This window comes from Triticum dicoccoides, chromosome 5B (genome assembly GCF_002162155.2).
Source record: "Triticum dicoccoides isolate Atlit2015 ecotype Zavitan chromosome 5B, WEW_v2.0, whole genome shotgun sequence".
Taxonomy (NCBI): Eukaryota; Viridiplantae; Streptophyta; class Magnoliopsida; order Poales; family Poaceae; genus Triticum; species Triticum dicoccoides.
Genome location: NC_041389.1, coordinates 532851935 through 532868299, shown reverse-complemented (window position 1 = coordinate 532868299; position 16365 = coordinate 532851935). Strand labels below are relative to the sequence as shown.

General features: G+C 46.4%; 1 pseudogene; it reads right to left on the bottom strand.

Annotated features, from left to right (window-relative positions):
• LOC119309958 overlaps nucleotides 1–5519 on the bottom strand; it is a 28380-nt pseudogene extending 22861 nt beyond the window's left edge.
• Between the last annotated feature and the right edge of the window lie 10846 nt (nucleotides 5520–16365).

Genomic DNA, 16365 nt, shown 5'->3' with positions numbered 1-16365 from the left:
CACAACACAACTCTACAAATAAAATAAGTCATACAAGCATCATAATACAAGCCAGGGGCCTCGAGGGCTCGAATACAAGTGCTCGATCATAGACGAGTCAGCGGAAGCAACAATATCTGAGTACAGACATAAGTTAAACAAGTTTGCCTTGAGAAGGCTAGCACAAACTGGAATACAGATCGAAAGAGGCGCATGCCTCCTGCCTGGGATCCTCCTAAACTACTCCTGGTCATCGCCAGCGGCCTGCACGTAGTAGTAGGCACCTCAAGTGTAGTAGTCGTCGTCGACGGTGGCGTCTGGCTCCTGGGCTCCAACATCTGGTTGCGGCATCCGAGAAGAAGAGGAAAATGGGGGAAAAGAGGGAGCAAAGCAACCGTGAGTACTCATCCAAAGTACTCGCAAGCAAGGAGCTACACTAGATATGCATGGGTATATGTGTAAAGAGGCAATATCGGTGGACTGAACTGCAGAATGCCAGAATAAGAGGGGGATAGCTAGTCCTATCCAAGACTACGCTTCTGACAGCCTCCGTCTTGCAGCATGTAGAAGAGAGTAGATTGAAGTCCTCCAAGTAGCATCGCATAGCATAATCCTACCCGGCGATCCTCCCCTCGTCGCCCTGTGGAAAAGCGATCACCGGGTTATTTGTGGAACTTTTCTGGGTGTGTTTTATTAAGTATCTGGTTCTAGTTGTCATAAGGTCAAGGTACAACTCCGGGTCGTCCTTTTACCGAGGGAAACGGCTATTCGAATAGATAAACTTCCCTACAGGGGTGCACCACATAACCCAACATGCTCGATCCCATTTGGCCAGACACACTTTCCTGGGTCATGCCCGGCCTCGGAAGATCAACACGTCGCAGCCCCACCTAGGCACAATAGAGAGGTCAGCACGCCGGTCTAAATCCTATGCGCGCAGGGGTCTGGGCCCATCGCCCATTGCACACCTGCACGTTGCGTACGCGGCCGGTGAGCAGACCTAGCAACCTCCATTACAAAGGAAGTTGCGTTAACCCAGTCCAACCCGGCGCGCGCCGCTCAGTCGCTGACGTCACGATGGCTTCGGCTGATACCACGACGTCGAGTGCCCATATCCTTCCCGTGTAGTTGGTTAGTGTGTATAGGCCAGTGGCCAGACTCAGATCAAATACCAAGATCTCGTTAAGCGTGTTATTATGAAGCAACCGTGAACGCCGACCAGGGCCAGGCCCACCTCTCGCCTAGGTGGTCTCAACCTGCCCTGTCGCTCCGTCACATAGTAACAGTCGGGGGTCGTCGGGAACCCAGGCCCACCTCTACCGGGATGGAGCCACCTGTCCTTCTAGCCCCCACATCGGAATCACTTGTGGGTACTCAACGAGCTGACCCGACTTTAGTCACCATCTGTATAGTATGTATGTATAGTATATACCCGTGATCACCTCCCGAGTGATCACGACCCGATAGTATAGCATGGCAGACTGACAAGAATATTGGGCCAATGATGATATACTAGCATCCTATACTAAGCATTTAGGATTGCGGGTAAGGTATCAATGACTGTAGCAACAATGATAGGCTATGCAACAGAATAGGAGTAACCGAACAGTAACATGCTACAGTACTCTAATGCAAGCAGTATAGAGAAGAATAGGCGATATTTGGTGATCAAGGGGGGGGGGGGCTTGCCTGGTTGCTCTGGCAAGAAGGAGGGGTCGTCAACTCCGTTGTCATACTGGGTAGCAGCGGCATCGGTCTCCTAGTCTAGCGGAGAGAAGAGGGGGAAGAAACAGTAAATACAATGCAAACATAACCATGACGATGCATGACAAGACAATGAGCGGTGTTAGGTGTGCCCTAACGCAGTAGTAGGTGATACCGGTGAAAGGGGGAAACATCCGGGAAAGTATCCCAGGTGTTTCGCGTTTTCGAACAGATGAACCGGAGGGGGAAAGTTGTGGGTTCCCTATGCTAGGGATGCGTGGCGGACGGACGGGCTGCGTATCTGGATTCGTGTCATCGTTCTGAGCAACTTTCATGTACAAAGTTTTTCCATCCGAGCTACGGTTTATTTTATATTATTTTTAAAAGATTTAATCATTTTTAGAATTTTCTTAATTATTTTAAATCAACATTATCCGGAATAGTGTATGCTGATGTTGTCATGACATCAGCATGACGTCAGCAGTCAATAGGACGTTGACTGGGTCAAACTGACGTGTGGGTCCCGCATGTCATTGACTGATTAATTAACAAGCAGTTAATTAGGTTAGTTAGTGATTAGATTAATCTAATTATGATTAATTAAGTTAACTAATTCTTTAATTATTAATTAATTAATGTTTTAATTATATTTATTATATTTAATTCTTTTTTTATATAAAAACATTCTGGGCATGGGGCCCCCCTCTCATAGGCCCAAGGGGGCTTAGTGGATTCGGGCGCTGGCGAAACGGGGCAGAGCCCCGGGTGGGCGGGCGCCGGGCACCCGACTGGGTGCTGCAGGTGCCGGCAGTCACGGGGCCGGCCAGCGAGGGGGCCATGGCCGCGGCGAGGTCAGTGGCCAGGGCAGCCGCGGTGGTGGCTGAGGGCGATGTGCAGAGGTGGCGGGGATGGCCGGAGCGGCGCACGGAGAGGGAAGGCGAGGCCGGAGCGAGGCAGGGAGAGGGAAGTGGCTATGGTGGGGTGGCTCAGCCAGGGGGATGCGGGCGCAGCGGTGGGCCAGTGGCCGGAGTGTCCACGGGCGGCAGCGGCCGTGGGCACGTGAGGGGCGCGAGCGAGCGTGAGTAGGGGGGGCAGCAGGGTTGAGCCGGAGCTTGGTGCTTGTGGTCTTCGGTGGTACGGCATGAAACTGACGGGCAAACAAAGGGGAAATCATGGAGAGCTCACAATGGGGATGTAGGGTTCAGGGCAGCGGGGCGTGGGGAGGAAGACGGGGACGGCCTCGTTGACGGAGACAACGTCGATGATGGAGTCCGGTGGGGCAGCTCCAGCGAGGGGTCGAGGAGAAGGACGGTGAGGCGGCATTCCGGGCGGTGTCGTCGTAGATCCGGCGACAGCGTCAAGTAGTGATGCAGGCATGGGGATCAGGTGCGGGGACGGCCTCGTTGACGGAGACGACGTCGATGATGGAGTCCGGTGGGGCAGCTCTAGCGAGGGGTCGAGGAGGACGGTGAGGCGGCATTCCGGGCGGTGTCGTCGTAGCTCCGGCGACAGCGTCGAGTAGTGATGCAGGCGTGGGGATCGGGTGCGGGGAGCTCCTCTCCCCGGCACAATGCATGCGTGCGTGTGTGTTGTGTGGTGAGACCTCATATGTGATGCTCTCTGCGTCAAGTTGCTGCCGTTTCGCCCAGGCGTGGCTTCGACTGTGCCAGCCCATGAAGAGAGCAAACCGAAATTGAAAGCGCACTGAGGCTAAAAAATATATAGGCTGTTGCCGGGATTCGAACACATGACCCAGAACTATAAGTGCCGAGTACCTACCAACTAACCTAGCAGGTGTAGCTGTTTAAAAGACTAGCGTCGATCCTAAAGAACCAAACATTTTGCGCAGATATGAATCAGTTTAGAAATTTCGGAAGCAATTTTTTTCCAAAAAATGGAATGTTCTGTGAAACGCAAACACTTTCCAAAATTTGTGAACAAAATTTTAAAAACTATAAATTTTATCAAAATAAAAACATTTTTTTGAAAATCTTCAACAATTTTTTGAAAGAGATTATTTTTTCAAATTTCAAAACAAAATTTGGAAACGTGAACATATTTTGAAATTCTTGAACAAAATTTGCTAACACTATTTTATAGAAATTTGTGAACAATTGTTTAACTGGAACATTTATTGAAACTCCTGAAAAATTGAAAACATGAACAAATTTTGGAATTTGTGAACAATTTTGGAAAATGGGGAATTAAAAAAATTGTAGAAAAACATTCCAAACATTTTTTGTAAAACAACACCATTTTCTGAAATGCCCGAACAATTTTTGAAAAATGCGAGCATTTTTTGAATTTATGGAAAAAAATAAAACACGAACATTTTTTTGGGAATTTTATAAGTTTTGAAACGAACAAATTTTGAATATTCTGAACAATTTTCAAAAGAAACGACAAAACAGACAGAAAACACAAAAAAGGAAAAGAAAGAAGAAATAGAAAGAAGAAAAAGAAACAGAAAAACGAAAAAAAGAAAAACGAAAAACGAAAAAAACCAAAGAAGAAACAGGAAAACCGGTCAAAAAGAAAAAACGGTTCAGGTAACCTTCTAGAAGGATCCCAAAACCGGCTGGCTAGATCTCCTATAATGGGCCAGCCCATTGAAAGCGATGCGGGGGTATGCCTGTGCGTTCTGTCGATAATTTGACGCAGTGAGCGGCGCATAGGGTTTTCCTTGTGTGGTGGCGGCGGGTGAGGGGGACAAGGGGATCGTGGGGGAGTGGGGGTGAGATTAGGGTTCGGTGGGAGGGGGGCCTAAGTAGGCCAGTAGGTGGGCCGGCCTGGCTAGCCCAGTGGCCAACTGGGCCGGTTGGCCCCGGGGGAGGGTTTGGTCTTTTTTTTTTTCTTCTTTTTTGTTTGTTTTAGTTTTACTTTTTGTTATTTATCTTTTTCTTTTTTTTACTTGTAGTTTCTTTAGTTTTTTAAAATAGGAGAATAGTTCCTAAATTAATGTCTCTAAATAACTCACCGCCTTAAAAAGTTTGGCCCCTAAATAAAATTTTTAAATATTTTATAGTTCATAAAAGGCATTTAATTAGATGTTTTAGCTACTGATTTAATTAGTTTAGTGCATTTAGCCATTTTATAAAGTCTTGGTTTCTCCACCAATATCTCTTCTGAATTATTTGTCACAATAAGAACATTTTAGTTTTGACTTTTGAAAACTTTAATTGTTTGACTTGTTTTTGAATTTGGATTTTGAATCAGTTTTGATCTAACACGAGATTAGCAACAGTAACAAAGGTGACGTGCTATCATTAGCAGAGATTCACTGTAGCTTAATTACCCGGGCGTCACAGATAGCCACAAATCAAGATAGTACGGGTGTTTGGGTCAATTGATGGAAGCCTAGCCATGTGCCGCCTGATCTGCTCCAGGTATGTCAAACTAGGACTGATACACTTTAGAACAGTACACATGCGACCTAATGCAGCTACCTTAAGGCACTTGTACCGGTACAAGGTGTCTCCATACTTGAGCAGCCTCAGATAATCCATGGAAATCTTTCCAATGATATTTCGAGTCGTATTGATCTGACCCATGGCAAGTTTGTAGTGATCCATGTTGTACAACACATGAAGGAGATTGACATAGAAAGGGTGGATGTCATCCAGTCGGGGGAACTCCTCAATGATGGTGGACAACTTTTCATAGAAGTTCTGCTGAGTATAGCGAACCTTGCGCATATAGAACTGGCAAATGCGGTTGATAGCATAGCCCTTGTGGACAATAGTTGGTGTTTGCCTCTATGTGCGGGACAACATTATGTCGATGAAGTCCTTCCTAGGAGGGACAACCGTGATTTTCTTGAAATTATACTGCACCATCTTGCTCGATGTAAATATTGGCTACTTATTCTTATAATACAAACATATGTCATATCAATCCAATACAGATAAACAGGTGAAAGAACTAATGCAAAAAAACAGGTGCAAGCAAATGCAAGAAAGCACAATTTCAAGAAAAAAAGACAGGGAGAAAACTAGCAATCACTACAAAAAAATACTATCAACGTGTAATCATGTGAACACTATAGATTCATGCCCAGCATTATCAGTGCATCCTTGTTACACACAAGGAAGACTTTGATTTAAAAATATTAGAGAAAAGGCTCACACCAGTTTCTTTGTTGATGGTTAAATTTAAGTACAAATAGTTGGCATCACAACCTAGAGACAAACTCTGGACCTTAGACATGCATACCGATCTTACATGAAAGGAAAAACATCTATATAGCTACATACCAGCAAGTCAAAACCCTGTTTCTTTGTTGGGAGTTAAAAATAGTTTAAGCACAAGTATAATCAGTTGCATCACACCAGGAGAACTAAACCAGGCCCTGAACCACTCAAAGTATCAATCAACACCTTATCTACATCAAATCAGCCAACCTTATTGAGCCGCTTGTTACAAATCCTACAGTCAAATAGGAGATGCATTCCACAAAACAAATGAAATAATTGCTCTATTCACAAACTCTTGAGAGATTCAACCAGGGATAAGCATGGACAGGTTGAGCTAGGCCACAAATCTACACAAGCAGTACAAGCCTAGAACCGCAACCATCCGCGAGGATCATCGTAGGTGCACAACTATGCGAGATGGTCAACATGCGAGAACGAACGCATAGAGCGGATGGGAATGTCCATCGACTTACGATTTGAGGCGGCGACGGGAGGAAAAGATGTGGTGGCGGCTCAGGTAGTCAGGCGGCGGTGGCAGCGGGAGGGATGGAGAATGCTAGGCTGCTGCATCTCTCTATGTGTGGGACGTGCGTGAGGTCAGTCGGTGTCTCTAACTGGGCTGGGAGTGGGCTGTAAACTCTGGGCCAAAATGTATTCGGCTACTTCGACTAATCGGTTTAAATTGCGTCCAATTCAGACAAAAGTGTTCCTCGGACAATTAGACGAAAGACTGGTTACCAGGAAGATGGGTGTTTCATCAAGCCAGCTTTTGGTCACGTACCGGTTTAAATATCATACCGATCGAAAAAAAGTCGGTTAGTAGCATTGAAAGCGAATTCTTATGTGCATGTACTCATAAAAAACCAAAAATATTGTTTTATTCGGTGTCGGTTTCGTTCTAGTTTTTGTTTGGTCAGGTTTTATGCCCACCCTAAGTGGAGGTTATGCCCATCTCTGCATTGCGACAGAGAGAGTGACGAAGAGAAAAGAGGAGGGTTTAGCATGACTTTCTTCGAGGCTCTTATGTCTAGACGAATGGGCCATCCTCTCGGCCCATATAACAGTTATTATCCAGCCCATTTATCCCCTTCCCATGGCACTGGAGGCGGTACTCTTTTTGGAATCTAGCACAACCCACCTCGTCAGTGTTATATCTCGCCTACTGCAAGATGTAGCATTGGCTCAACTACAACATAGTGAATGGACCAGCCCAATAAGGGAGGCTATACCTTCGATTTTTTATTCACTTTTTCGTTCATTTCGTCTATTTTCTTCCATTTTCTGTGTTTCTTCACGGTTTTCAGTTTTTTGAGCTTCTTATTTTAAATACATGTCTACTTTTTCCCAATGCACATTGTACATTTGTTTTATAAACGTGAAACCTTTTTTTGGTACACGTTGAACATTTTTCAAATATACGAAGTATAGTTTTTTAATACATGTTTTGAATACATTTTTTGAATGCATATTAAACATCTTCAAAATTGACGTTGAACATTTTTTGAGTGGTACGGAACATTTTTTAAACTACGCAACATGTTTTACATTGTGTGATCTTTTTTAAATGCCACCAAGACATTATTGAAGTGCGTGACGTTTTTTAAATGTCTCAAATAATTTTCTAAATGTTAAGAAATAAATGTTCTTTAAATTACGCAGACATTTATTACAATTTCTAATCATTTAAAAAAATTAAAACATTTTTTAAACGCCTAACATTTTTCAAATGTCACGAACATTGTTTTTCGATATTTCAAACAATATAAAGAATTGAACGAACAATTTTTTTACGCTATTAACATTTTTAGAATGTGTGATGAACGTTTAAGTAAAATAGTTTTTAAAATATACATTATATGTTTATAATATTCGAAATGTAAACTAAATAAAAAGAAACTGCTCTCATTCGGTCGCTAACCATTGGGGAACGCTTTCTCACTTACACTATTAGGGAAAACCTAGTAGTATCGTGGGGTTTTGGTACAGCAGTAGCATGGCTCGACGCGCTACTAGTACGACGCTACAGCTAAAGCTCACGCGCTACTACTAACTCAGGTCGCTACGTAGCGCACCCAGGACCCAAGCTACTACTATCGTCCGTACTGCATTTCTCTATTGTTATATAGTGTATTTATGCATCGTTATGCAAGTTTTGATACACTATCAATTTAGAGATTATTATATCATAATGATATAACAATTCAACATCATCATCATAATAAGAAATCATCATCATAGCCATCTAACAAATCATCGTTCTATCACATCACTCATCATCATAATAAAGCAACTCATCCTGGATGACTTGGTCATAACCAACACTAGTTAATTGTTCTTAGCAGATGATCATGAGTACTAGTTAGGACCTGTTACCCTCTCTAAGTTAAAATAGCATAAAATAGGATAGCTCCTGACTTTCCATTATGGAGAATGGAGATCATCCTGTCTCCAGTTCCTGGGCTTCACACCATGTTGCCTCCAAGTGGCTGTTGGAAATATGCCCTAGAAGCAATAATAAAATGGTTATTATTGTATTTCCTTGTTCATGATAATTGTCTATTGTTCATGCTATAATTGTATTAACTGGAAACCATAATACATGTGTGAATACATAGACCACAACATGTCCCTAGTGAGCCTCTAGTTGACTAGCTCGTTGATCAATAGATGGTTATGGTTTCCTGACCATGGACATTGGATGTCATTGATAACGGGCTCACATCATTAGGAGAATCATGTGATGGACAAGACCCAATCCTAAGCATAGCACAAGATCGTGTAGTTCATTTGCTAAGAGCTTTTCTAATGTCAAGTATCGTTTCCTTAGACCATGAGATTGTGCAACTCCCGGATACCGTAGGAATGCCTTGGGTGTACCAAACATCACAACGTAACTAGGTGGCTATAAAGGTGCACTACAGGTATCTCCAAAAGTGTCTATTGGGTTGGCACGAATCGAGACTGGGATTTGTCACTCCGTATGACAGAGAGGTATCTCTGGGCCCACTCAGTAATGCATCATCATAATGAGATCAATGTGACTAAGTAGTTGGTCACGGGATCATGCATTACTGTCGTGGAATTGTCACGGCAGATGTCCTCTTGCAAGGACTTAGTCGCGAGGCCAACGCATCTATGTGGTAGCTTGAGAGGGGTTGGGCGGAATCGAGAGACGCTAGGCGGATCATCACACAAGACGCGGATTTAGACAGCTTCGGGCCCCGGGAAACATCATCCGGAATAGCCCTACATGCTGTTTGAGGCTAGGTTTCATTATGCTCATCGAGAGTAGCCACATCAGCCGGCTCACACTTGGTGTCTAGCCCTAGATATTGTTTCTTGTTACTTGTCCCTCTTTGGGGTGCCCTGCCCCTCCTTATATAAGTTAGAGGGACGGGTTACATGTGGAGTCCAAATAATATTAGGACTAGCCTATCTTCTACTACAAGCCGGATACAAGTTCGGGTCTTGATTCCTTGCAAGGAAGATATTCGCCACGCCTTTCCTCTTAAGCCGGCCTACCATAACGTAAGCCGGCCTCCTAGGCCTTGAGGCTCCTGGGCCCCGGGTCTTGTCGCTCCTCTGATCCGCTTGCCAGGTCACCCATAAGTCGCCAGGATCGGGAGGGTCACTTAGTGTGTCGTCCAACCAGGGCAGGTCTTTAGTGAGTCACGAAGTCCGACCGGGTTATACTTCCGGCCGGGTTACACCGCGGGCTATATCCCCGACATTAGCCCCCAAGTTTAGCTTGGATTTATCCATGGTAAACTTATGTTGTAAAATAAACACAAGAACAAATTTGACAGGTTATGCTCCGGGTTACGATTTCTTGTAAACCGGCACCTGAACATCCTTAAGTCCTTGTCATTTCCTTCTTCTAGAAAATCCGGGTCAATAGACCAGCTTCACAATCAATTTGCTTGTAGAAGAAATATTGTAAACAAATAATCCATTTGAGTCGGCTTCCAGAGCGCCGGCTTAAAAATATAGGTCTTTAACGACTCATCTGATTTTCAACCGGCTTAAAGATGTAGATCTTGCCGAGTTATAATTTCCAAAATCTCCGGGTTATAAAAGACTGATGATTTCGAGTCATAATTGTTGTTGACACCGGGTCATGTAATTGATCTTCCTGATTTACTCAAAGCTGAGAATTTGAAGATGTTCCTTCTTTATATGCATAATACCTGTAGCCCCCAAGTCTTAAGAGGAGAACATAGTGATAACTTAAGACTTGCTTCAATATAAGTGTTGCAACCTTGAAGAAATCCGGGTTATTCATCTCAATCATTAGTCATAAAACTGAATATTCCACATATGTAACCCCCAAGTGCCGGGTTGTCATGCTTGCAGCAACCCGGGACTTGTAATTGCCTTATGCTCGTAAAATTTCAACCAGTGTAGCCCCCAAGGGCCGGGTCATTATGCAATAATGAGCAGGGACTTCATAAATATGATCATGTAGACTTGAACAGCAACATGTAGTCCCCAAGGGCCGGCTTAGTAAGATAATACTGAGCTGGGACTTTATATATACTTCATTGAAAATAATATCATATGATGTAACCCTCACCATGGGGCTCGAACCCACGTCCATAAGGTTAAGAGCTTTGTACTCTACCAACTGAGTAGTGGACCTTTCAATATAATGGATTAAGACTTGTGTACCTTGAATTGTTGACAGGAGCAATTGGTAGCCCCCAAGGGCCGGCTCATTACGATGTGATAGTCGGGTCTTCAATAAGGTGAGGAAAAATGACTTTGCATTAGCCCCCAAGTGTCATGGTGCATGCTTGCAGCGACATGAGACTTGCATATTTGATGTAACCTCAATTTGAATAATGTAGCCCCCAAGTGCCGGGTCGTAAGCCAGTAGCGACTCGGCACTATTCCTTCCATTGTAGAATAAATCATATCCATTAATAAAATAATATCCATTGCACCAAAGCGACTTTGAACACCTCATCTGTTGATAAGTAAATCTAGAGTTTAAATACCCGGCGGCTCTTGGTCGGTGGCAATTTAATACACCTCCATTGTAAGCCGAAATTTTTATAACCTGGCAGCTTATAGCCTTTGAGAAAAATCCAGAACGGATAATCATTTTGGAGCATCAACCTTGGTAATGAGCTTGAACTTAATCATTTATATGTCATATTTATGCAAATCCCACAAAGAGTTTAAACAACATATGCCCTGGCGACTTAACGTCAAAAGCCAGGGCGGGTAATTACCCAAATGTAGTCTTATCCTGCACACAAGTAGATCACAAGATCCCTATGATCCTTTGAATGATACCGCCGGCTTATGTGACCCAGACAGTGAAGTTGATAACTCAACTCTGTAAGAGCCGGCACATATGATATTTGTGACAACTCAAATACTTGTAATTGTATAAAAACAGATCAAATTTTTGAGGCTTCTGATTCGAATACGATCAGTAAACCGTCCAAAAGGGGTTAAGCTAAGATTCGAATACGATCATATAGCCCCCAGTGGCGTTGGCGATGCCGATCAAAGTGGGTATCGACAGCTATGTTTTCTTAGGTTCGAATACGACCTAAGTTTGAACAGGAAGCCCCCAAATGACCTTAAGAGTTGTTTAGCGACGCTGATTCAAATATGATCCACGTCGATTCCCAAAGGGGTTGAGCTATGATTCGGATACGATCAAGAAGCCCCCAAATAGGTTCAGCAGTTTGCTAATCAAAAGGGTATCGACAACTATGTTCTCTTTGGTTCAAATACGACCTATGTTTGAACAGGAAGCCCCCAAATGACCATATAAGTTTTGGCATTGCGCCGATCAAGAGGGTACTGATAGCTATGCCCGATGAGAAGGAATCCCCCAAGTGACCATAATAAAATAAGTCGTAAGGCATGATACCTATGTTTGAACCGCGCATCATGGCAGCAAGTTCTTTTTAATCTTTCTGAAAACTCGAACTTGCGAGAGATTAATTCTTTTTGAACCGGAAGTTTAAACCGGATTTGAAAGCCTCAAAACTTTGAGAGAGATAACTTTACCTTGAGCCGGATTTGAACCAGATTTGAGAGCTTCAAAACCTTGCGGCAAATAAATTTCCCTTGAACCGGTTTTTAAACCAGATATTAAGTGTGAGTGCTTTGTGGGAGAGAGATGTCTCTTGAACTGTATTTTAAATCGGAATCTGCATTTTGAGCCGGAAATTTTCCTGACGGCTCTTAAATATTTGCCAATACAGCAGTAGCCTCCAGGGTCGGGTTATCTTCCCTTCAATGACCCGGAGTTCTTGAATTCATTGAAATCGGCTAATTTTGCCGAGGCATACCATTGTAGCCCCCGAGTCTCAAGATGACTCGAAGAGTTGGCTTGAGATTCTCCATATTTGAAAATAGCAGAAGGCGTATATCATTGGCGCTGATAACGCGATGTGAATCCACAGAAGGTTGAGGTGACTGTGGCGGGTTATAAATGATCCCGTATGAACCGTGTCAGCAACTCGGCCAATGGTTCCTTCCAACTGGCTGTTTGAAGTTAACCAAACCATAGTGGCGGCGACTTGTGCGCCTGTCCAATGAGCCATCCAGTGTAGACGGCGGCTGATAATATATTATAATTTGCCTCTAATTTGTTGGAAGAAGACCGGGCTTCCCAAGCAGTGACTTGCTCATACTCAATAAACAGCTCATGCAGACAGGTGCGGCTCAGTGTGTTGATGTAGACCCAGCCGCGAGAGACGGACGGTAAAGACGACCGTAGCCTCAGAGGCGGTACAGACAGATGAGTCGGTCGCGGCGTTGTAAGCTGGTGCAGACGGGTGAGTCAATCGCAGGCGCGGTAAGCCGCACGGACGGACGAGTCAACCACGTTGTTGTTTATGTAGTGAACAATTGTCCTGCATCAACAATAATGCACACCAAGGCAAAGATAAACTGTTCTTTGACAAAGATAATATGTGTGCAAGCCAAATTAATTGTTCACATAAAAATTGATATGTGATATTAAAACAGACTGGACGAATATCACCTGATTAGTCCGCACAACGACAGATGAACCATGCGCAAATCCAAAATCATATACGAAGGCACCAGCGGTATGAATTTGCTATTATTTTATTCTCCATGAAATTCTACCAGCTCCAATCATTTCATCCAATTATGAGACGGAGGGGGTAACTTTTAGCTCCACGTAATGTGTATGTAGGGTCAAAGCATGCCAGCACCTTTATCCTTTTCTGTCTGACTCTGGTCATCACGTAATTAGTAACCACTTTTTTTTGACCGCGGCCTCAGAACCAAAAGGTAATACGGAGACGCTTGGAACTATTCTTTTTAGCCGGCTGAATTTTTCCATTGCCATTCAACTCCATCAGGTGATGCACATCTCTCTATGGGCCTGACCAATTCATCCTTATCACTTTATTCCGTGAACGCCATTCACACGTTCTCGCCCCATCTTTTCATCAAGAGTACTAGCACACCCTTTCCTCTGCATCTCATTTTTCTTCAACTCTCGGTCCTGCTGGCTGCGCGCAGAGACAGATCGAAGAAGAGCTCATGCGCGGGCCTTGGTGGCGGTTTAAGGCTGCAGCAGGAGCACTCCAAGCCGGCTCACACTGACGGGGGGAAAGACAAGGCCGCGGGCGAAACCCGGCGAGGCAAAGCAGCGGAAGGAAATGGCTGGCGTCTCGTGGTGACGACGGCTTGGTGTCAGCACGGCGAAGCCAGCAGGAGGCCAGCGCGGACGATCCGCAAGAGCGGCATCAGGCACCGGCTAAAGCAGGGTGGGTCGTGGCTGCGGCGGCTCGGGCACGCGGGCGCCGGGCTGGAACAAAGGTGGGATGAGGCCGCGGTGTCCTGGCCCTTCTGTAGTTAAGGCGGGACGATCCACGGTAGCAGAGTAAGGCCGCAAATGCGGCGGTTTGCGGCGGGGGCTGCGGCGGCTCGGCGCACCGGTGAAAACGGCAGAAGGAACAGGCCATCCGGGCGGCTCAATAGGCGGAGACTGCTCGAGGATGCGGAGGCGGCGGGAGGCCGTAGCGGTTCGCAATAGGCGGGGCCTGCGAGGCAACAATGACTCATGGCGAGGCCTGCGAGGCAACAGCGATTCGGGAATGAGCGGTTTAGTGCGAGATGAAGGCAAAGCCGTGCACAAGGCTGCGGCAGACACGACATGAGGCGCGAGCAGAAGGCATAGAGCCGGTGGGCTTGAAGCAGCGGTGAGGGCCGTCAAGGCCGGTGCAAAACACAGTGATGGCGGCTCGATGTGGACGGCTCATCGGCCGGAGCGAGACGCGGCGAGGGCGGCTCAATACAAAGGCACTTAGAGCAATGGCTTGACGCAGAGTCCGGTGGTGACGGCCGGCGACTCGCAGCAGAGACTCTGGTCACAGAGGCGGCGAAACCCGGCATACGACGGCTCGCTGATGGTGATTATGCGGAGGTAAATTCGCGCGCGGCAGGGCCGGCAGCTCAGAAGAGCACGTAGAGGTGCAGGCGGGCCACAGCGGCGGAGGCTCAGGCACGTCGAGCGGCTGAGGCAAACCACGAAACTGAAGCAGAAGTGGCGCATGCCCCGCGGCAACTTGGCCGGGGCAGATGATCCACGGCGAAGGCGCTGGCGAGCAGGAAACAGAGGCGGACCGGACTCCTCTTGCGGGTCGTGGTTGATCTGATAACTTCCCCCCTTTTTCTTTTTAACCGACTCGGATGAGGACTGCTCTGACACACCTGCTTCGATTGATGGAAACTGCTAATCTTGATGGATCACCTGAGGTGGTGGTTCATCCTGGCGAAACCGATTTCTTGCATGTCTCGGCGGCTTAGGGCGTGGCGATGCACAGACGGAACCCCAAATTCTCAATCGCAATCGTGTACATGCCGTCGCTCAAAACTTCTTCAATCTTGACTAATGTACTCGCAGTCGATGTTGGTTCTTTCATGCCGGCTCTTGTTGATCCGGCAGGTCATAGCTTCTCGATCCTTAAAAAAGATCCCTTCAAGAACTCAAGACCACCGTGCACGAGCCCCAGGTGGGCGCCAACAGTCATGGAATTGTCAGGGCAGATGTCCTCTTGCAAGGACTTAGTCGCGAGGCCAACACATCTATGTGGTAGCTTGAGAGGGGTTGGGCGGAATAGACAGACGCTAGGCAGATCATCACACAATACGAGGATTTAGACAGCTTCGGTCCCCGGGAAACATCATCCGGAATAGCCCTAGATGCTGTTTGAGGCTAGGTCTCATTATGCTCATCGAGAGTAGCCGCATCAGCCGGCTCCCCCTTTGTGTCTAGCCCTAGATATTGTTTCTTGTTACTTGCCCCTCTTTGGGGTGCCCTGCCCCTCCTTATATAAGTTAGAGGGGCGGGTTACATGTGGAGTCCAAATAAGATTAGGACCAGCATATCTTCTACTACAAGCCGGATACAAGTCCGGGTCTTGATTCCTTGTAAGGAAGATATTCCTCACGCCTTTCCTCTTAAGCCGACCTACCATAACGTAAGCCGGCCTCCTGGGCCTTGACCCTCCTGGGCCCCCGGGTCTTGTCACTCCTCTGATCCGCTTGCCAGGTCACCCATAAGTCGCCAGGATCGGGCGGGTCACTTAGTGTGTCGTCCAGCCATGGCAGGTCTTTAGTGAGTCACGAAGTCCGGCCGGGTTATACTTCCGGCAGGGTTACACCACGGGGTATATCCCCGACAATTACGGAATGAGTAAAGTGACTTGCCGGTAACGAAATTGAACGAGGTATCGGGATATCAACGATCGAATCTCGGGCAAGTAACGTACCAATTGACAAAGGGAATTGTATACGAGATTGCTTGAATCCCCGACATCGTGGTTCATCCGATGTGATCATCGTGGAACATTTGGGAGCCAACATCGGTATCCAGATCCCAATGTTGGTTATTGACTGGAGAGATGTCTCGGTCATTTCTACATGCCTCCCGGACCCGTAGGGTCTACACACTTAAGGTTCGATGACGCTAGGGTTATATGGAAAGTTTGTATGTGGTTACCGAATGTTGTCAGAGTCCCGGATGAGATCCCGGACATCACGAGAAGTTCCAGAATGATCCGGTGGTAAATAATTATATATAGGAAGTGAGGTTTTGGCCACCGGAAGTATTTCGGGCGTCACCAGTAATGTACCAGGACCACCGAAAGGGTTCCGTGGGTCCACCGGGAGGGGCCACTAGCCCCGGAGGCTTGCATGGGCCAAGAGTGGGAAGGAACCAGCCCCTGGGTGGGCTAGTGCGCCTCCCACCAAGGCCCAAGGCGCAGCTAGGAGGGGAGAGGGGAAACCCTAGGCGCAGATGGGCCTAAAGGCCACCCTAGGGCACGCCCCCTCTCTCCCCTCTTGGCCGCCCCCTTCAAGTTCCATCTAGGGCTGCCGCACCCCTAGGGTGGGAACCCTAGATGGGGGCGCAACCACCTTCCCTCCTCCTATATATAGTGGGGGGTTTTGGGGCTGCCAAAGACACGAGTCTTTCTCTCTCTCTCGG